Genomic DNA, 23,071 nt, shown 5'->3' with positions numbered 1-23,071 from the left:
AGTTATGTTGTTTATTTTATATCTTGCTTCTTTTTAAATTTCAAGTATTTATTGCTATAAACTTCCCTCTTGGGACTGATTTTGCTGCACCTTGTATGCTTTGGTATGCTGTGTTTTTATTTGTCTCAAGATGTTTTCTAATTTCTATTTTGATTTGTTCTTTGACCTGATGCTTTTTCATGAGTGTTCCTTATAGTCCATGCATTTTTGAATTTTCTCATCTTCTTTTTTCTATTTCTAGTCTCATTACATTATGGTTTAAAAAGACATCTGACATAATTTCCATCTTGTTAAATTTGTCATGAGGTTTTATGACCTGACATTTGTAGAAGAATGTGTATTCTGCCACATGTCTGTTATGTCCATTTGATTTATATGGTTACATCTATCCTTGTGGATTTTTTTCTCTAGATGTTCTATCCATTATTGAATATTAGCCATTAAAGTTTCTGGCTATAGATGTATTGTTATACCTCTCTCTTTTAGATCTGCCAATGTTCACCTTATATATTTAGATAATATGACATTTGGTGCATATATATTTCTATTTTGTTTTGTGGGGGGTGACCTAACTTTTAAAATATTTTTATTTTATTTATGTGTGTTTGTGTGTGTGTGTGAGAGAGAGAGACAGGGACAGAGAGACAAGGGGGGAGAGTATGGATGCACCAGGGCTTCTTGCTATTGCAAATGAACTGCAGACACATGTACATCTGGTTTTATGTGGATGCTAGGGAATGGACACAGGTGAGCAGGCTTTGCAATGAAGTGCCTTTAATCTCTGAGACATCTCCCTAGACCTAAATTTACTTTAAAAAATATTTCTTGGGGCTGGAGAGATGACTTAGCAGTTAATACGTAGGCCTGCAAAGCCAAATAACCTAGGTTTGATTACCCAGGACCCACATAAGCCAGATGTACAAGGTGGCACATGCATCTGGAGTTGATTTGCAGTGGCTGGAGGCAACTGACATGCCCCTTCTCTCTATCTGTCTCTGTCTCTTTCTCATAAATAAATAAATAAAAATTAAAAAAATATTTTTTTATTTGTACATGTATGTGTGTGTAGGGGGTACGGGCACACCAGGGATTCCAGCCACTGCAAATAAATGCCAAATGCTCTTCTTGGGTCACATTTTGTGTCTGGCTTTACATAAGTGGCTGGAGAATTGAACCCCAGCCAGCATGCTTTGAAACAGGTACCTTTAACCACTAAGCAATCTCCCCAATCCTTGAATTTACTTGTATGTAATAAGTCTTCTTTGACTGTTGTGACAGATTTTTGTTTTATGTTTGGTTTTTTGAGGTAGGGTCTCACTCTAGCCCAGGCTGACCTGGAATTCACTATGGAGTCTCAGGGTGACCTCGAACTCACAGCAATCCTCCTATCTCTGCCTCCTGAGTACTGGGATTAAAGGCATGTGCCACCACGCCCAGCTTTATTGCTGTGACAGTTTTGACAGGGTCTATTTTGTCTAAGTATAGCCTCTCCTGCTCGGTTGTGGTCACTATTTATTTGAGATCAGTCCATTCCTTTCCTTTTTACCTAAGTGTGTCCGTAGACCTATGAGAGCCTAAGTGGGTGCTCACCTCCCTCCAGGAAGTCCTGCATAAGAAGTGCTCATGCAGGAGAATGGAGCAACAGAAAGCGCTGATCCCTCCTGAAGGAGGAACAATCTTCCAATCCTGACATTCTAAGAGTAAATTGGAAGGAAAAATGTTGGTGGCATGTTTGTTTATTTTCACAAACTTAAAAACTTCTCTAGGAATATGAATTGGCAACAGAAAAATGTGCAATTCATTTTATAACAGAAACACAATTCTTTTTGTGTTTTTTATTTGTGAATTTGACTTTGACCTACAGCGTGTGCTGATACACTTTCTACAACAGGATTGAACAGGATTTAAACCATAATGTAATGAGACTAGAAATAGAAAAACGATGAGAAAATTCAAAAATGCATGGACTATAAGGAACACTCATGAAAAAGCATCAGGTCAAAGAACAAATCAAAATAGAAATTAGAAAACATCTTGAGACAAATAAAAACACAGCATACCAAAGCATACAAGGAATCCAGGAAGAGCAAGAAAGGCCAATAGTAAGAGGGCTCTGGCCTCATACCCAGAGCTCCTCACAGCCTCTGGGCAAACATGTGATGCCAAAATCCCTCAGAGGTGCCATTCACCCATTGGTGCCTTCCATTGTCACCACAGAATAGAAAATACTTTACATCATGAATGTCACTTTCTCTTGGGGAACTGGGGAAAATACTTATCTATGCAAGGCATTGGATGATTCAGGGAGAAGTTTAAATACTGCTTATCCTTCAAAGATCAAAGATAGCCTTCTCTGAAAGTTGAGTGTTCCAAAACTCTGGGAAATTTTAGTTCTTACAATAATACTACAGTTGTCCATTTTGTCCTGGGGTGCCTGAATGCCGTGGAGAGAGGAAGGGTGGTGGACGCCTCTCCAAATCCTTCCCATCTACTCTCCTGAAGGCTGCAGTTGGACTTGTTCCTACATGCGTTGTGAAACTGACATGCGGCTTTCTTATCTTTAGAGAAGTGTGGTCAAGGACCTTTCTAGAACCTCTTGTTCTTACCTGAAAGGGGTCCTGTTCTGGCATAAAGCATGGTTGTCACATTCATGTGCCAGTTGTCTTATTCCCAAACCTCTGCAGAGCCTAGTGTCACCAAAAGAAATGTGGACCAGTGGGGTCTGTCCACGGGCTCCCTGGTGCTGTTCAAGAGCTGACTGCTAGTCTGAATTCCAGGGTTGACACAGATTGGGTAATCTCAGAATCTCAGAGAAGGCACCATCTTCTTCTCTTTTCCGGGATCTCTCATCCCTTGCTAAGTTACTAAGAAATAACTATGTCTCAAGTGATTTAGGAATCAGGAAGTGGTTCAACTGCACTTGAGTATTCTTTTTCAATTTTTTAAAAAATTATTAAAACTTTGAGGGAAAACCCATTGTGGTGGTGCAGGCCTTTAATGCCAGCACTTGGGAAGCAGAGGTGGGAGGATTGCTGTGAGTCGAGGCCACCCTGAGACTACACAGTGAATTCCAGGTCAGCCTGGACTAGAGTAGAGTGAGATCCTATCTTAAACTCCACCCCCCCCCCCCAAAAAATGCCACCATCATGAACAAAATAAAACAACTTTGAGGTAGAGAGAGAAAGAGGCAGATAGAGAGGTAGAGAATGGGCACATCAGGGCCTTCAGCCGCTGCAAACAAACTCCAGACGCATACCTGGGTTCTGGGGAATTGGACCTGGGTCCTTTGACTTTGCTGGCAAGTGTCTTAATCGCCAAGCCACCTTTCCAGCCCTGGAGTGTTCCTAAAAACGGCTTATCTGGGACTGGGGTCTACTGTAGCTCACCAGTTGAGCATGTGTACTCGTTATGCATGAGAATTTGTGCTCAATCTCCAGCACACTCCAATAAAAAGCTGCAGGTGTTAATACTTCTGCGAAAATTACTTAGTAGTAATATCCCCGTTCAGGTATCATAGGTTCCAGTACAGCCTGCCACCTTCACTGATGTGCACCTCCAGAGTCTTGGTTGGAGTGGGTTGGGGCGTGGTAATGTCCTTATTCCTCTGGCCTCACTCTCTCCTGGCAGCCTCTGCCCACCCTGCCTCCTAGGTACCATAATCACATTTACTGTAGGCCTCAGCCTGGCTTTGCAAAGAAAAAGTCCTGCAAGAAATGCACCACACCCCTTAATGCTAAGGAAGAGGACCTGATCTCAGCTGTGCTTTACACGAAGAGAGGACAGCATAGATGCTCCCTGCAGGATGGTGGCAGTACTACGTCATCTCTGCCCATGAAGGGCAGGTGTGGGAACAGCCTGGTGCATCTGTGAGTCATTCACCCTCCAGGACGTAGACCCTAAGTCTGTCCTTTCCCAAGAGTCTTCTTCCTGTCCTTGCATGCATTCCTCAGGTGCCCTTGTACTTCTTCCCAAGCCAGGCCAGGGTAGCTCTCCTCTCTGCATCCCTCCAGAACAAGTCCAGTTTGATTCTCCTGTCAGATGTTAACTGATGCAGCTTGCTGCATGCACCGTGTCTGTGTGAGCACAGCTCCCAGATCGCCATCATTCTTCAAGTCTGGAGCAGGTCTGCAGAGGGTCCTGAGCTCAGTTGAAGGCCTCTGACGGGAAAGACCTGACTCACAGGATCCAAGGCGTGTGTAATCTTGTTGGTGATCCTAAGACACCATGTAGTGGGTAGATTTTGTTGTTGTTGTTGTTATCTTTCGGCCTCCGCAAGGCAAAATGTGCATAGGCAGGGAGCGCGCTGCGGGAGACATCGCCACCTAGCGGTAACAAGCCTACACCACTAATGACAGGACAAGTCCTTGAAGTCCCACCTTTATGGATTCAGTCTTCATCTGGTTTCACTCTGGAAAAGACACTTTATAAAAATGACTAGACCTGAAAAACACTGCGTTGCTTTTCATTTGGATTCCCTTCCTAAGCCTTAAATAAAAATGTAATTTTTATCAAAATGCTTAGCCCTTTTCTACATGTTCCCCAAGAAGTGTCATAGTAAAGCACGAAAGCAGCTGTGCCTCTAATGTAATCCATCTTCCAGAGCTTACTGCCGAGATGAAAGCCAGGACCAAGCCCGTCTTCTAATCTCATTGAGAAAAAAATCTCATAAAGAATATTTACGAGCTGGGATTATGGCTCAATGGTTAAAGGTACTTGCTTGGAAAGCCTGCTAACCCAAGGTTCAATTTCCAAGCCACTCATGTAAAGGCAAAAGCAAAAAGTGGCACAAAGTGGCCTGGAGAGATGGTTAAGTGGTAAAAGACACTCTCTTGAAAAGCCAGATGGCCTAGGTTCAAATCCTCAGCACCCATGTAAAGTCAGATGTACAAAGTGGTGCAGGTGTCTGGAGTTCTTTTGCAGTGGCAAGAGGCCTAGGTGTGTCCATATTCACTCTCTCTGTTTACAAATAAATAATAAGATAGTTTTAAAGAGGCACAAGGTTCTGGAGTTCGTTTTTTTTTTTTTTTTTTTTTTTTGTAATACCAAGAGGCCTTGGCATGTCCATATACACATGCAAATAAATAAATAAATAACAGGAAATTAAAATATTTGTCCCTCCACTCTCACTCCCTTTTATTTTGTGTTTCTTGTTTTGAAATAACATCTTGTGTAGCTCAAGTTAGCGTGGAACTTTTCTACGTAGCTGGCTGCTCTCAGTCTTGCAAACCTCAGCTGCTAGAGGGCTGGGGTTGTATGCATATATAACCACACCCACATTCCCAAATTTTGTATTTGGCAGAAAGATAGCATAAGAAATGAACAAGCTCTGTGTCTAAATCTAATAGTTGGTCATTAAACACTTGGGGCATTTGAGGAGAGGCATAGAGATGGTCAGGTTGAAGCTCAGTGAGCTTCCTGAACATTTAGGGACACTGTGGGCTGCACAGTATGAGCGCTTCCATGCAAGAATCACAGAGAGGGAAGAGGCCGGGCAGCAGGAGAACAAAGTGTGAATGTCTACAACATAGGATTGTTTCTTAGTCTCAGGAGGAGACACTGTCCCCACTTTCCTGTCAACTTGTTCTCAATTCTAAATTTTCTAACCACTTAATTCATAAAGATTTCTTTTGTAAACATGGAAAATAAATTAAATCTCACATGGAATATTTGGTTGATTAGACACAAAGTTTCAATTAAACTGCTCTCTTTCCCCCCCCTTTTAAATTTTGTTGGAGACTCTAGTTATGTAGCAAAGACTGGCCTCCAATTCATGATCCTCCAGCCTCAGCCTCCTGAGTGCTGAGATTACAGACCCACCCCTTTCCCACCCAGCTGGGATTATATTTATTTGCAATAACATCACACCCTCCACCTAAGAGGTCTTCTTTTCTGAAGCCAGCTTTTCTCGTGGATGTGGAAGGATCTACAGAGGATCTATTCTAGCTTCGTGAATTCCGTGTGTCCAAGAAAGTAGCTGGTGAGCTTGGTATCCAGATGACATGACTGTTTAAGTCTCCAGTGTCCTGAAAGTATCACTCATGAGCCTCATATTTCCCTTAAGGCCTGGGACTTTTTCATGAACAATTTGTGGATATAAACTTAAATAGGACATCCTCCAGTAAGAATACAGTGTTCCGTGCTAGTGTGAGAAGCTGTCATGGAGACCTTTGTCCTTCACTATGTCATTTAAATTGCCATTTAAGACACATTTTAAGCTAATGGCTAGCTGTGTATAGCTGATTTTAATATGGAAGAACTAGCATATGGACATTTAAAAATGAAATGTAGTGTTACACAAGGTTGGGCTTTAATCATTTAATCATTCATGTTAAAATAGTGTCTCCTGATTTTCCTCTTTGTTTGTATTTGATCTATTATGACAGTAAGGTACTAGGATATGAGTATTTAGTCAAATGAATTTATTGGAAACTGTATTTCAGTGACAATCACTAAGATTTTTATAGAGATTGAGAATAATATGTAAGTTTACCTGGAGATTAATAACATTTAGCAATTCAACAATATAAATGTTCAATCGTTGTCATTTTAAAGAGGCTTAAGTCACCAAGGAGTCTCAGCATCTCATCTTTCATTTTTATTTGAGGCCGTGAACTCCTGATTGAATGGTCTTGACTGATCCTTAGGTTCACTTCCTCCACACACCTGGTACCGTCCCCACGCTGGCACCACTGCTCAACCTTGGGGGAGGTCTTTCTGGTGACTCCCAAGTACGTCTGAGCAAAAGTTTATATTTCATTTTCACACACTGTTTCATAAGAATCTATAAATCTTACCTAGACTAATAAAATATAAAATAATTCAAAAATATTAAAGAGTCAATGGTGCTTTCCCCCTTCTTTTTATGTGCATCTTTTAAATTCAAGATACTGGGCTGGGGAGATGGCTTAGCAATAACTTGCTTGCTAGGCCTAAGTACTCAGGTTTGATTCCCCAGATCCCACATAAGGCCAGATGCTCAAGGTGGTGCATGCATCTGGAGTGTGCATGCAGTGGCTAGGGAGGCCCTGGCGCACCCATTTTTTTCCCCTATCTATCTTCCCCCCTCTCAAATAAATAAATAAAAATAAAATAAAATTTAGATACCAAATGATCAGCCCTGGGGCCCGGTGGTAAAGTGATTGCTAAGCACATGTGGTCTTCTGGGTTTGGTCTCCAGCACACACACACACACACACACACACACACACACAAATACACACTCTAAAACCAGAAACATTTGCCTGAGAATTTGGCTTTCACTACTTTTCCCACTTACAATAACACACCTACTGAAATTATTTCCGGGTATCACAAGCAGCCGCCACTTTTGCTGTTGGTTCTATGACAAGTGAATTATTACTTTCACCATCACATGCAGTTCCTGCTGGTGAAGAATACTAGGATGTAGTGGCATCCTGCACACCTGTGGGACCTGAATGCAACATGAGCCCCCGGTGGCACTTGAGGGGCCTGGAGTATCTTTAGAACTCAAGTGTGAGATTCATGGCCATTACTGAGACACACATTATTTCCGTGTTTCAAACCCTTTCTTGGGCTGGAGAGATGGCTTAGCGGTTAAGTGCTTGCCTGTGAAGCCTAACAACCCCGGTTTGAGGCTCGGTTCCCCAGGTCCCACGTTAGCCAGATGCAGAAGGGGGCGCACGGGTCTGGAGTTCGTTTTCAGAGGCTGGAAGCCCTGGCGCGCCCATTCTCTCTTTCTCCCTCTATCTGTCTTTCTCTCTGTGTCTGTTGCTCTCAAATAAATAAATAAATAAATTAAAAACAAACAAACAAACAAAACACCCTTTCTTGAGAGTGCAATCCTGATTGACCTTTGAATGGCGGCAGAATTGTCTTCACCTGGCAGGGGCTGCAGAGCCAAGCAGAAGGTCAGCAGAAGGTGTATCTCCCAACTGGAAAAAATGAACGCAATGCCACCTGGGGATGGCTTTACAGATGTCACTTCCAAATGCCCCAATCTTGGGTTGGAGAGATGGCTGGCTTGCGGTTAAGGCGCTTGCCTGTGAAGCCTAAGGACCCAGATTCGATTCTTCAGCTCCCACAATAAGCCTTCTGCACCAGGTGATGCATGTGCCTGGAGTTCCTTTGCAGTGGCTAGTGGCACTGACGTGCCCATTCTCACTCTCTCTGCCTCAAATAAACAAATAAACAAAATGTCACAATCGTGGGTGATAACAGTGTTTGCAGCTAGCAGCTCTCCTTCATCTTCAATGGAGCCAGGGCCTCATCGTCACCTGTGATCCTCAACTGTGATAGGCCTGATTGACCTTACCATAATGTGAGGTCTCACTTCCTCGGGCGAGCTGGGTGTTGTCTAGAGGATCCTTGGGGGACTGCAAGCTGCTTAGGAAGGACCCGTCTGCTGAAGGAAGAGCAGCCCAGGAAGCTCTCCCAGCCCGGTCTCTGCAGCCTCGGCGGCCCTCTGGTACGGGAGCTCTGCGGACCCCGCACCGGCCTCGGCCCACCCGCAGGGCCGGGGAGCCGCTTCCCCAGACACGCTGACCCACTTTCCACTCTCGCTCGGCTCTTTCGGCTGGGGAGACATTTTGATACGCTTTTCAAACTGTATGCATTACTGTTTTTTGTTGGTGCAAACCCACCTTTTTGGTATTTACTCTGAAACATGTTCATGTTGAAAGACTGGGCTGCGTTTTTACAGGGACCCGAGGATGCCCGCGTAGCAATTGCAGTCTCAGCCCTCTCCGCTCCTTCCTCATGCTCTCGAGGCGGTCTCCCCACCGGTTTTCAGTTGGCAAGGGAAGTCCGCACACTTGCTCTCGTCAATCTCGCCCGGAGTCGGTGGAATTCTTCCCGAATCTCCCCGCCACGGCTGGGAGGGAGGCTCGAAGGGCGTGGCCGGCGTGGCAGGCGCGTGCCGGCCTGGAGCGCACCTGCCGGGCTCAGCCGCCCACGTCCCCTCCCGCTTCCAGGGCGCGGTATTCTGAGCAGCAGCTTCCGGCATTCGCTCAGGGACTGTCACGCCCTGCCCATGCCTTCCTCAACGTCATTATGTCAGGAGCATGACCCACAAGCTGCAGTACTGATGAACGCCAGGGAAGGAGAGGAACCAGTGGGGAACCATTGAGGCCATGAAGTCCGGCCACATGTTGTGACAGCATTCACAGGTGGGGATTGCAAGTGGTTTTGAGGCCTGGGAGGTACCTCTCCCTTGGATGGGCTGAAGCCCCCCCCCCCCCCCCCCGTGGAAGAAATTGCCCAGGATTTTCATTTGCTTGCATGTGGCATGGGTGAAGACATAGAGACCTTCCAGTCAGGAGGACTCAGCATTCACGGGCCAACTGGAGGGGCGCCTGAGCCCTCGTCAGACAACTGACTTGTAGATAGGTATCTCTAGCCGCCATGACTTACTTGGGAAAATAAATTTCCATCCCTTATAGTCTGTGGTCTTTTGTTACAGTTGTGTAAACAAAGAAACCATTTCTTCTCCAGGAAGAGCAGGAAGGAGACTGGCAGCTCCAGAGCACTGGGGTGAACTGCAGAGGGCCTCAGGCTGGTCTGGTGTTGTAAGGCCCACTCCTTAGGCGGGAATTTTGTGGATCTCTACGTCTGTCTGGCCTAGGGTCCGATAAATCCTTATTCTGGGGAAAGAAGACTCCATTCCACGTCATACCCCATTTCCTGAGGGAGGACTGCATGAGTAATTTTTTTTCTTTTTGGTGTGTGTGTGTTCGGAGGGGGACTGGATTGAGACAGAGTAGCCATGTAGCCCAGACTACAACATAGCCTCAAACTCGTGACCCCTTGTCTCAGCCTTCTGAGTGCTGAGGTTACATGAGTACACTATGACGCCCATTTCCTTCTTGTATGGCCAAATAATGACACACAACCATCTATCTTTCAATATCTTCAGGGAATTGGTTTAAGAACTCTTGGGACACCGAAATCTTTGGATGTTCAAGTCTGTTATACAAAATGGAATAGTATTCACATATAATCCATGTGTATATTCCCGCACTTCTTAAATCTTCCCTAGATATTTTTAATACCTAATACTATGTAAATGCAACATAATAGTGATTATACTATTTAGGAAATAATAATAAGAAAAAAAAGGGTCTACAGAGGTTCACAAATATCCATTTTTTCTCACTATTTTCCATTATGGGTTGAATCCATGTGGTATCTGCTAATGCTGGAACCAACTCTGCTGCTTTGTGCTCACGTTCCGACATGGAGGGACATTTGGGTATCCCCACTTGTGGACTATGTGAAACGTGCTGCTGAGCTCTCCCTTCCAGGGTGAGGCATCTGCAATTTGAGTTTCACATTCTCAGTAGCATGCCCCTCCCCCCAAGCTCTAGAGAGAGCAGGATCAGGGATATAGCTGGGAGGAAAGTTTTTGTTTAGGGAGTATCACAGGACGGGGGTATATCACTGACATTTCTGGAAATCTGAGGGCCAGGTGCAGAGCATTTTGGCATCCTAAAGCAGGGCTCAGGAGGCCTCCACCCAGCCTCTCTCCTACCCAGTCTCCACACCTCCCCTACGAGACAGGGAAATGTACACTAACCATTTTTCTAACTTTCACAGGTTCCCTGAGCTTCCACAGCTGAGCAGAAGCTGCCTTTAGGCTTACTGCATGGGCTACCACTCCCTGGGAGTTGCAGATTTTGTGATCTCCCTGTAATTATAGCTTCAGTTTCCTGTAGCTACATTAAATCCCAGGTGCTTTGAATCATGTTTTTTGGCTAAATTGTCTGCTGAGGGAATGTGGCGTAGCCCTTAGTTTGTACTTCGTGGACTATTAACATGAAAGTTCCTTTTAAATATGTAGATAAAATGGTGAATATTTCAGCCTCTTCTTTTTCTGATGAATGAATACATGTCACACGTTCTGGATCCATGCCACACCAGAAGGGGTCAGCAGCAGACTTGCAGAACCACTGGGGACACAGTACCCCTGGGAGCTTAATGACATAGAAACAGAGAAAGACAAAGGTCACTGGGGCTAGGAAGGGGAGGGCTGAGGATGGCAACAAGGTGGACACTGGGCAACCCAACAGTGAGAATGGCAAGTAGTTCTAATGGTAAATAGCATAATAGGACAGCTCTATTCTAAAAGTTAATTATACATTTCCAAATAGCCAGAGGAAAAGAGTTTAAAATGTTTTCAACACATTAAAGTGACAATATTTGATCAGTCAAAAATGTTAATTACCCTGAAGCTGATGATATAATTATAGGAAGATCACATACTGAATACATGTATTAAATTATCACAATGTTTGACCCCATAAGTAAATGCACGCATTACATATAAATTTAAGAAAGATGGGTTGGGGAGCTGGCTTAGCAGTTAAAGACACTTGCTTGCAAAGTCTGCTAGCTTGGGTTCAATTCCCCAGTACCCACATAAAGTCAGATGCACAAAGTGGCCCATGAATCTGGAATTTGTTTGCAGTGGCAAGAGGTTTTGCCATGCCCATGTGCTCGCTCTCAATCTCTCAGCAATTAAGAAAAAAAAAAAAAAAAAAGATCTCTATCATGACCTCCAAGGCCCAGGGAATATAGCAGATGAGCAGACAGAAAGAACATCAGAGATGGAGGATAGGGAGGAGTAATTTGGGACACCATCCTCTAGCCATAAAGTGACTGGTGCACTCAGGATCTCCTTAAGACCTGCACAATGTTGAGACCATCAACATTTTTAATTTTTTTGTTTAGTTTTACTTATTTGAGAGTGATAGACAGAAAGAGGCAGATAGAGAGAGAGAGAATGGGCACATCAGGGCCTCCAGCCACTGCAAACAAACTCCAGACGCGTGCACCCCCTTGTGCATCTGGCTAACGTGGGTCCTGGGGAGTCGAGCCTGGAACCAGGGTCCTTAGGCTTCACAGGCAAACGCTTAACCTATAAGCCATCTCTCCAGCCTGAGACCATCAACATTTTGACATAGATGATGGGGTAGGAGAAAAGAAAATAAAGAAAGAGAATGAGACATCAAAATAGAAGAGAGACTGCTTGGAAAGAGGACAGAATTCATTCAGTGGAATGAAGGTGAGGGAGGGGGCCAAATGAGGGTAATGGGAAGAGACTATGATTAAATTACAGTATGTTCATGTATGAAAATTCTCAATAAAAAAGAAAACAAACCCAATATGTTACATGGTAGGAGCTTACTAAGCTGTGAAATTCCACACACACATGCATTCTTTTGGTTATGACAATTCTTAGCAGATAATGATGGTGATATGTCCATGGTATTTACTTCAAGCCTCTCTTTTTCCATCTCTTTCTGGAAGCAGAATTTGAGAATGGTGGCAGCACCGTGCTCTCAGAGATGCCACAAGCGCTGACATTGTTTCAGTGTCATTTCTTACCTTTTTGATACAGAAGTGATTCATCAAGCCCGAGGTGTGCTACTATCCCCCACATCTCTCACCTAGACCAAGTTAAGCCAAAAGTCCCTGCTTCTTGTAGTATGAAAGCCATGTAACCAAGACTCCTTCTGAGGGTGGAACATACTTTTTAGAAAAAGATAAAAATTGCTTCCCTCTCAGTCATAATCATGCTGTCCTTCACAGTAGCAAGAGTCATCAGCTCTACGTTGGGGTTGATTGGGAAAGTTTCTTTTGTTAGAGGCCTCAGATTTATCACCCACCATTCAAATTGATTTTGTGTACTAGAGAGCAGGAATTCTTCACTTCTGAAGCTAGCACTTCTTGTATTTTATTGCTAGCATAGGGAATGGGAGGATATTAGAATTCTGTTCAGGATGCGGTCATGGTCTGTTTGTTTCTGGTGTCACTTTGGTTGCCAGTAACATTAAAGAGAAAGGAAGGCAAAGGAAAAGAGGACGAGGGAGATGGCTCAGTTGGTAACAGCCCTTGCTGTGCAAGCACGAGGATCTCAGTTCTATTCCCAGCACCCACATCTCAAAAAAACTAAAACAAAAACAAGTAAACAGTGCTTCAGGATGGAGAGAGACAAAAGGAACACCAAGGCTTGCAACAAGCTCTGGGTTCAGTGAGAGACTTCGTCTCCAGGAAATAAGGTTGGCGAGTGGTAGAAGACACTTGATGTCTTCCTCTGGCCTCTGCATGCATGCACACGAGACACACATATCCCACACACAAGTACACACATCAGAATCACACAAGAAGAAAGGCCAACTGCTATACAAAAATGCTCCATAGACACTCATTCACTGTTGGTAGGAATGCAGGATGGTACAACCACTTTGGAAAGCAATATGGAGACTCCTGAAAAAGCTGACTATAGAGATACCAACAGACCCAGTTATACCCTTACTAGGCATCTACCCTAAAACCTTCAAACCACAGGCCAGAGAGATTTGCTCAACCATGTTTGTAGCGGCTCAATTTGTAATAGCTAAAAGCTGAAATCAACCCAGATGTCCATCACTAGAAGAATAGATAACTAAGATGTGGTATATCTACACAATGGAATTCTATACAGCAGTAAGAAAAAATGACACAAAGAAATTTGAGGAAAAATGGTTGAACCTGGAACAGATCATTACCCAATCACAGAAAAAAAAAATTGACACAGGGCTGGAGATATGGATTAGCGGTTAAGCGCTTGCCTGTGAAGCCTAAGGACCCCGGTTCGAGGCTTGGTTCCCCAGGTCCCACGTTAGTCAGATGCACAAGGGGGCGCACGCATCTGGAGTTTGTTTGCAGAGGCTAGAAGCCCTGGCACGCCCATTCTCTCTCTCTCCATCTATCTGTCTTTCTCTCTGTGTCTGTCGCTCTCAAATAAATAAATAAATAAATAAATAAATAAATAAATAAAATCGACACATAGTCTCATTCAACAACACCTAATCTGAATCTACCCAAGATAGTTTACATACCCAGCAAGCACATCATGGATTAGACACTAGGATGAATGGGTAGGGAGCGTAGGGCATCAAAGGGGTGGGAAACACTAATCTGGACCCAAACGGCTATGGTACCATAAAATTGTACTTCCTAGAAGGCAGACCAAATGGCTGAACCTTCAGTAGACCCTTACAGGAAACACCTGAACCACAAGACACTGGAGAGAGCAGGATCAAGTCTAACCTAAATCTTCTACATCTTCCTTCCCTCCCTCTCCCCCCCCTCTCCTCTTTAACTCTTGTATATTAGTTATTTTTTTTCTCATTTTCTTAGTGGGCACTGACTTGTAACCCACACTACCAGCATGGGGCTATCATCCACAACGAGCTTTTGATCAGAGAAACCTACAAGGTTTCTTAAAACAATGACAGACTTCTGTCAGAGTACTTGATGACCCACCAACGGTCAGTGGTAAGACCCTATTGTTGAAGACTCCATACGCAGCTGACACGTAAAATGGAATGGCATGGCTGGAAGCCAGGAGAGAGTCAGTCCCCAGACAGTCAGCGTGTCTAGTGCCAGAAGGTGCTACATGGGCAACTGGGGGAAACGACCAATATCTGTCCAAGCAACTCATGGTCTAACCTACTTAGCAACAAATAACCTGGTGTGATGCCCACATGAATGCAATAGTGGCACACAGCCATGGTGGGGAACCAACTGCTCTTGATTTGGCTAACTGATGCCCTCAGTGGTACTAGACCCATAGCTGGAGCTGGGAAACAAGTCAGAACCATATCCAAACATAAGCCCACTCTCCAATATCAAGCTACCATGAATCATGGGGTACAAGAGGGCCTACACCTATTAAACTCTTTGTCAAAAAAAAGTGTTATCTCAATTTTCTGGGTGCTAACTTACTCTCCGTTGGAGAATCTGCTTCTCTTTTCAGATAGATGCAGATCCTAAGGAGAGAGCTGCCCCATCATACTTCAAAAGGGGCCCGACTGAAACTAAGGAAAATTGGCAAAACAAGCAAGGGTGCTGTTTTCCTGATGAGCCAGATACCAGCACAAGGGGAAAGGAGACCAACACAGAGAAAAATCAACTCCTACCAAACCAGAGAGCCAGAGCCTCAGAGGCCCCCAACACCTCATCACTGAAGCAGACCAAAAATGAACCCAACATAGCTCAGGGAAATTTTGTGGAAGAGGGAGTGGAAAGCATGTCAGAGCCACATGTTGGGTTATGATATGCAGAGACATTTCTTGTACCAATACCTGTGGGCTAACTCCACAATGCATGACCCATTTACATCAACAAAGAGGGGCCATTGGGAGGGGATAGGTCATGGATGAGCCTAAACAATGGTAACAAACTGCCTGTATTTGCTGAAAAGAAAACTAATAAATTAAATTTAAAAAAGAGGATTATTGAAAAGAAAAAAAAAATGCTCCATAGGCAGGTGTAGTGGCACATGCCTTTAATTCCAGCACTTGGGAGGCAGAAGTTAGGAGGTTCACCATGAGTTCAAGGCCACCCTGAGACTACATAGTGAATTCCAGGTCAGCCTGGACTAAGTTAAACCCTACCTCAAAAAGCAAAAACAAGGGCTTGAGGGATGGCTTAGAAGTTAAGGCATTTGCCTGCAAAGCCAAAGGATCCAGGTTCGATTCCCCAGGACCCATGTTAGCCAGATGCACAAGGGGAGCATGTGTCTGGAGTTCATCTGCAGTGGCTGAAGGCCCTGGCCTGCCCATTATCTCCCTCTTTCTCTCTCTCTTCCTCTTTCTCTGTCAAATAAATAAAAATAAAATATTAAACAACAACAAAAATAAAAATGCTCAACATCATTAACTTTCACTGCAAAATTTAAAAACACACTGAAGAAAAGACAAGAAAAAGATGAGGAAAGATTTGAACACACCATGCAATAGGTTTGTCTGGGATTCTTATCATAGTCCCACAAAGTGAGATATTTAACAGAAATTTACCATCTCAGGTCTGGAGCGTGGTGGTCCAAGGTGTTGGCAGGGCCAGCTTCTGCTGAGGCATCTGCTTGGCTTGCAGAGGCTGTATTCTTCCTGTGTGCTCACCTGGTCTTCCCCTGTGTGTGCCTATGCTCCCGGCTCCTATTCTTATTAAGGACACTGGTTTGTTAGATTAGGTACCAACAATATGGATTTATTTTCAAGTACTTCTTTAAAAAGTCTATCTCCAGTGTAGTGAATATGGCTCAGCAGTTAAAGGCATTTATTTGCAAAGCCTGCTGGCCTAGGTTTGATTCCTTTGTATCTACATAAAGCCAGATGCACAAAGTGACATATGCATGCATCTGGAGTTTGTTTGCAGCAGAAAGAGGCCCTGACACCTCTCTCTCTCACTCTGTCTCCCTTGCAAATAAATGAAAAAGAATTTATCCCCAGGTAAGGATACATTATGAATTACTGAAGGCTAGGATTTCAGTACATGAATTTTAAGGACACGCACTTCAGCCTATAAAGTATTAGGTGATATATATATATATATATATATATATATATATATATATATATATATATGTATGTATATATATGCATATATATATATATTTGTCAAACTTTAGTTTCACATATTGCAGTCCTTCCAGTTTTACTTTCTATTGCCTTGGATCTGAAGCCAATCATGGTCTAATAATACTAAAAAGGAAAATTTCAGAATAAACATTCAAGTTTTAAGTTGCATGAGGAAAGCTTGTGCTGTCTTATTCTGTTGCACTCTGGTTGTGAGTCATCACTATGGACCAGCAAATGTGCTCTGTATATGCTACCCACCCACCAACACTAAGTAACTCTCTCATTTATCACGTTATTATCAGAAAGAGAAAGAATAAGCAGAGGAGGAAGAGGAGGAGGAAAAGAAAGAGAAGACAGAGAGACTATGCGATTTTTAAATTATAGAATATTGTTCTAGTTCTTCTCTTTTACTATTGTTGTTCTTAATATCTTACTCTGTCCAGTTTATGAATTAACATCTTCATCATGGGTAAATATATGTAGCAGAAAAACATAGTCTATATTGGGCTTAATTCCATCTAAGATTGCAGGCATTCACTGAAAGTCTTGGAATGTATCCTTCACAGACAAGGGAGGAATACTATGTCTATGTAAGCATGTGTACTGGGTTGCAATATAAGGTAAATTTCCTATTATGTAAGTTTGTGGTCAAGAATGATTAAAAAACTTAAGCTTAATCTGATGATAGGGTATCCTGCCCTACCCTCTTCAACCTTAAGATAGAGCAGAAACCGTAAGTTTTTTAAGCCAGTGGGGAAGGGTATGAATCAACAGAAGATGGACTGTTCGTGCATACCTTATATGTCCTCGTTGAGGTATTGCTTGTTCTCCAGATTGCTGCTAAGTTCCTTGTGGTTGTAGGACTAAAGTCCTCTTTCCCACTGGTCATCCGCTGGGGTCTCTGAGCCCTTGCAGGATGCTCTTGTGTCCCTGCTGCATAGCCTTTCCACTTCTGTAGCCCAGAAACTCTTCCTAAATCTCACCCTTCCCCTCAGTTTTCCCTTTTGCCACCAGCCAGACAGGAGGAACTTTGAGGTTTCTAGTACTCCTGTGTGTGTGTGTGTGTGTGTGTGTGTGTGTGTGTGTGTGTAGTAGCAGCAGCAGCAGTAGATATGGTAGGGTGCATGTTGTGTATGTGCATGTGGTGTATGTAAGTATATGCACAGATGTGGCATCCTGGTGGCATCCTGTGGTACATACAAAAATCAGAGGAAAATGTCAGGTGTCCTCCTCCCTCCTCCTGCTCATCTGCTTGTTTCCTTGAGATGGAGCCCCTCTCTTCACTGATTCTGGAGCTTTGGCAGGTTTTCAAGCCGCAGTGATCCTTTCCAGTCTCTGCTCTCCTCAGGACTGGTGTTACAGACATGTGTGACTGTGCCCACCAGCGCCCTCCAGCCCTCATGTTTGTGCAGAAAGCTCTCTTAACAGCTGAGCCATTTCTCCAGCCCTAAGTTAGCAATCATAATTACTTCTGCAAAATCTCTCTTGCTGGGAATTTTATCAAGTCACATGTTTACTTTCTCTGGGATTAGACTAGGAGGCCTATACCACTACAGACCCTACAAGGTGACTGCAAACTTACACTTATCAGTAGAGTTGTACATTCTGGTATCTGTGGAGAAGATCCCTCCAAAGTCTTCCAAGTTTTTGTTTTGTCCTTTTTATCCTTTTGTCCCCTTAAGACATCAGCTGGGTTTGTCTCTACTCATAAAATATTCCAGTGGAATATTTCCTTCTTTCTTCCTGTCAGATGCTTCTGGACCTTGCTCTGTGAACTCTCTGAACCCCTTTGCTTTCCTGCTGGACTCTGCTAGTGAGCTAAACAAAGGATCCCTCCATATGTGTATGAAGTCATGTGTTTGCTTTGTGGCCAGGGTGACTCCGTTCTCCATAAGGCCTGTATTGTAGTTTATGAAACTTTCTAGTCCCTCTTTTACTTACCAGAAACCCACTGTCCTCTTAGATCATCTATCACTCTGCCTTTTGAACACAGTAGTCTATAAATCCACCTTGTGTATAATGTTCCATCTCTATAGGCCTGTATGGGTGACTGGTATCTTGAAAAGAAACTTAGTGGAGGTATTTTAGCATATATGGATATTTTTTTGATAGTAAGGACTGACCAAAAAGTTGAACAATCATAAAGAAAACACACAACTATGATTTTTCTTGGATCTAGATCAATGGACAGAGAAGCAGATTATTGGGCTCATGCCTGGACTTACAGGAAATAGACAGCCACAGGCAGCTTGCCAGATAGTTCTGAGACCAAGCTCTTTTTATTTAGAGGACAGAAGACCTGATTTTATGAGTATCAGGCTTATCCATGGCCATTGAACCTAGGAGTCAGACAGCCCTGCTGGGTTTACCCCTCGTTAACCAAAAGCTATTAGTAAAACTTCAACGAGTTCCTATATTGATTTAGCACTGTGTTTTGCAAGTCTGTAGCCAGGTTACCGATTGACTATTTCTTATGCAGTTGAATCTCTGGTTTTAAGTGACTCTTGCTATATCTGATAATCAGGACCATGTACTCTTACACAGCTGGCATCATCTCACTGTGTCTTCCAGGATGTGAACCATCCTTTTGTCTAGTGAATTCACCCTCTATGCTGCTCCCTCATTAAGTCCCTTTGTAGCCATCTTGATGACCACATCTGTGGTTAATATATTACAATGTTTGTGTTCATGCTGTCCACATTATACCTAACAATGATGCTGGTAACTCACGTGTGACAACAAGAAGTCACAGGGCCAAGGTGAAAGTTCTCAACTTGCCAGGTGCGGTGGTGTGTGCCTTTAATTCCAGCACATGCCTTTAATTTCAGCACATGTAGGCTGAGGTAGGAGGATCACTGTGAGTTCGAGGCCATCTTGAGTGTACATAGTGAATTCCTGGTTAGCCTGGGTTAGAATTAGACCCTACCTCAAAACAAAACAAAACAAAACAAAAATAAAAACAAACAAAAAACCTGCACACCAGTTCTCAACTTATAGAAAGAAAAAAAAATCATATATAAACATGGCTAAGATCTCTACTATTCATGATGTTGGAATGAAGAAAAAGAAATTCATGCCATTTTTGCTGTGGTACCTCAAATTGTGAGTTATGACCACTTAGTTAGGATGGAACAGGCACTGGGCTTGTATATGTATGCACAGGATAAATAGTATGCATGGATTCAGTACCACCTGTAGTTTTAGGCATCCAGTGGGCATTTTGGAATATATTCTTACAGGGAAGGAACGACTACTGTACATGTTCACGTTGACAGAATTGATCATTAAAATTATTTAATAGATAAGAACATCAACTTCAGAAAATAATCAAATTTAAAAAGTTAAAAATAATATTGTAACTTTTAGTTTGTGAGTTCTGGAAATATGAAAAAAGTGGCATGCTTTTTTACCTTCCCCCTTTCTCTTTCTATATTTTGGGCAAGCATTCACTTAATGGATAATCCAAAGCCCTTCCTTCTCCCATGCTTGTCTGTCTTATTCCTTCCGCCTCCCCTTCTTTAACGACAACAGTTAATGTCCTACTGGAACTTGCATTTCCTGGTGTTCATGTCCCATAATAGCAGAGCTGCTATTGAAATTGCTTCTTTATTTAATTCATTGCAGCTAGTACTTATCAACCTGTACAACATGCAGGTTTCTACTGGTGCACTCCTGTTCTCCCTCACAAACTCTCTGCCTACCAGGAGGATGCAATAAGTGCTCAAGTAATTGTCATCTTGCAAGAATGAAGAAGCTACAGGTTGCCAAGGCAGTGGAAAGAAGAGTGACAGAAGGAAGGAGATGATACTAATGGCACACAGAGCCTGAGAGTGGAACATAGGTTCAGTGTGGGAATTTGTGGGAATTTGGAGGAGGTCTCATAAAGAAGATGTCCTGGAAGACAAGCCCTGAGCTCCTAGGATACTCAAAGATAGATGTGGAGCAGTGGCATGGAGTGATTGGAGCTGGGTAGAAAGGAGTGGAAAATTTAGCAAAGATTTGGAGGCTCTTGGGTAAGTTCTTTGGCAATACATGGAAGGGAATTGATCATAGAACTCTGGGGTATCTATATCCATATCTATATCTGTTTCAGCTGTTTCAGCTATTAAGGAAAAGATGGAAAGAGATGAAATGAATGGGATGATGCTAGGGCTTGCTGCTTATCCATGGAAGAATAATGAGAGAATTATCATAAACCTGGAGGTTGATAGAACAGATGTGAGCACTAAGACAAATGAACACAGTAGTACTTGTGACAGCTAACACAGAGAGGCATTTTATTTCCTGCTGGGATGTGTTGGATCTCATGAAAATTGCTCATCTAGTTCCTTCTCACCTTCCTCACCAACTCCCTTTTCCCAGTATCATGCTCTCCTCCTGGACTGCTGATAACATTTCTTTTCAGACACACAAAGGCCTCTGGCGTAGCTAGTTTTCCTGCTGCCTTTGACTGTGCCTTCTGAGGTTTCCATTCTTACCCTCCTCTATCTGGGTCGTCATTAGTACCTACTGACTGTAGCTTATTCCAGAACATTTCTCTGGCAAGATCAAGGACTTTACAGGGTTCCAGTGACAGCTTACAGTGTGGTGGTATTCAAGTGAAGCCTTTAGCTTCTACCTGTCTGATGTAATTGGATCTGCATTTCTCCCATTAGATCCATCTGCTTGTCTTGGTTGCCAACTAATGACTAATGGGAACTAATGAAACCTACAGGGAGTGTGGCCCAGTGAGATGATGTTAGGTCATTGAGGGCAGGCCCTTGAAGGGAATATTGGGACCCTGGCCCTTTTTTACTCTTTGTTTCCTGACCACCAAGAGGGAAAAGTTTCCTCCACTCGCATCCTTCTGCCACGATGGGCTGCCTCACCTCATGCCCAAAAGAAATGGTGCCAAGTGGTCATGGACAGAAACCTCTGAAACCATGAGTGGGAACAAACTCTCCTTTACATTGATTTCTTTAGGTATTTTGTCACAGTGATGGAAAGCTGATTAACACACTTGTCCTTCCTGATTCATGTCAGGTATTCCACTGGTAACTAACCTACTCATTTTGAGTGAGATATGTTTCCAATAGTTCTAAACGTATTTCTCCACTGAGTCCACCTTTCCCTCATTGTCCCGCATGGTCCATCAACCATGTGTCTTACTGCTCTAATTTAAGGTCTGCATTCATTCTTTCCCTCCTACTTTTACATTAGTTAATTCCTAGCATATCTCTGGGTGATACATCTGTCCCACCTTGACCCAGACACTGTCTGTGACAACACTGGGATAGAACTTTGCTCAGTCTCAATGACCAACCTGACTGTTGTTACAAGAACACTTAGATGATGGTCAACTTGGTACTGTTTTGCTCTGTGAGAGGCAATTTCTAGAATCACTTATTGTTTGGTACTACTGGCATACTGTGGAATCAAGCAATTCTACCAAACATCCTACAATTCACACTATATACTCACAACATCCTCTTGCCCCAAATGGCAATAATGCTAAGATTAAGCTTTGCAGGCCTAGAATAGAAGTCATAAGGTGCCGAGACCCTCCTATTCAGGGAATGGGTGTACTCCGTTGACTTCCTGCCCATGTTTGTTTTGCCTGTTCTGTCCAGCACCTTGGGCCTGGTGTAGCTCCTCAGCTGGTGTCTGCTGCATCTCTAGTGCCTGTGCTTAGCTAACTCTTCTCTGTGTTCTTTCCTTCTCTCATGCTGTTTTATACAAATAATGACTCCATCATTTCAGGTCATTCTACAGTACAGTTTCTTACAGGCACTCTTAGTCTCACCATCCCCCATGCCAGGCTTGAGGTAGTATATTTTTATTTATTTATTTGAGAGAGAGGAGAGAGAGAGAGCACCAGAGCCTCCAGCCACTGTAAATGAACTCCAGATGCATACACTACCTTTTGTGCATGTGGATTAAATAGGTTTTGGGCAATTGAAACTGGGTTCTTTGGCTTTTTTTTTTTTTTTTTTAAATTAACTGCTAAGCCATCTTCCCAAATGTTGAGGTACTTCCTGAATGCTCACTTCACCAACGGAACTTCTCTCTCACCTCTGGAGGTTCAGCATTTCAGTCAGAGAAATGAAGTTTAATAGGATAAATGACAGACAAATTTTTCTGGTTTGCAGGGGCAAGGGGAGTGAGCCCCAATAACTCAGTAAGATTTAGAAGCTTCCTTGCCCTCTCCAGAGGAGGGAGGAAAGTGAAATTGTAAATAATTTTAGAGGAATAGCAAAGGGTTTTTAGGGAAGATGAATGAATCCAAAGAACAGTTGCCTGGAACTAAGTTTGTCTGAACTATATTGTCATCCATCCCTGTAAACTAATCTTCTAGAGGATTTATCTTCAAATAGGGGAATTTCAGAGAAACTATCTCCTTGTACTTTAGGAGTTCAGGATTACTACAGGGAGTTGAAGAAGGTTGGAGAAACTTGGTTCTGAGACTGCGTGTGTTTTATTAACTTTCTGTTGACAGTTTTCATACATACATATCATGTATTTTGATCATAATCCCCTCCCATTATTTTCTTTGGTCACTGCCCCTCATGCTTCTTCCATTGAACCCCTTCTTCTTTATAATTAGTAACTTTTCTATTTTGAGGTCTTATTTCTATTTTTTTTCCTTTTTCCATTACCCATATATTGTAGTTAGCTTCATGTCACTGGCAGAAAGCCCCCAACCAAAAGCA

At 43.1% G+C, this 23,071-nt stretch overlaps 1 pseudogene; it reads right to left on the bottom strand.

Moving 5' to 3' along the window:
* Positions 1 to 8,566, bottom strand: part of LOC101595450 — a 31,293-nt pseudogene extending 22,727 nt beyond the window's left edge.
* Between the last annotated feature and the right edge of the window lie 14,505 nt (positions 8,567 to 23,071).

Source organism: Jaculus jaculus, chromosome 3 (genome assembly GCF_020740685.1).
Source record: "Jaculus jaculus isolate mJacJac1 chromosome 3, mJacJac1.mat.Y.cur, whole genome shotgun sequence".
NCBI classification, from domain to species: domain Eukaryota; kingdom Metazoa; phylum Chordata; class Mammalia; order Rodentia; family Dipodidae; genus Jaculus; species Jaculus jaculus.
The sequence above is the reverse complement of the archived record's forward strand: the minus strand, read 5'-3'. Positions and strand labels throughout refer to the sequence as shown.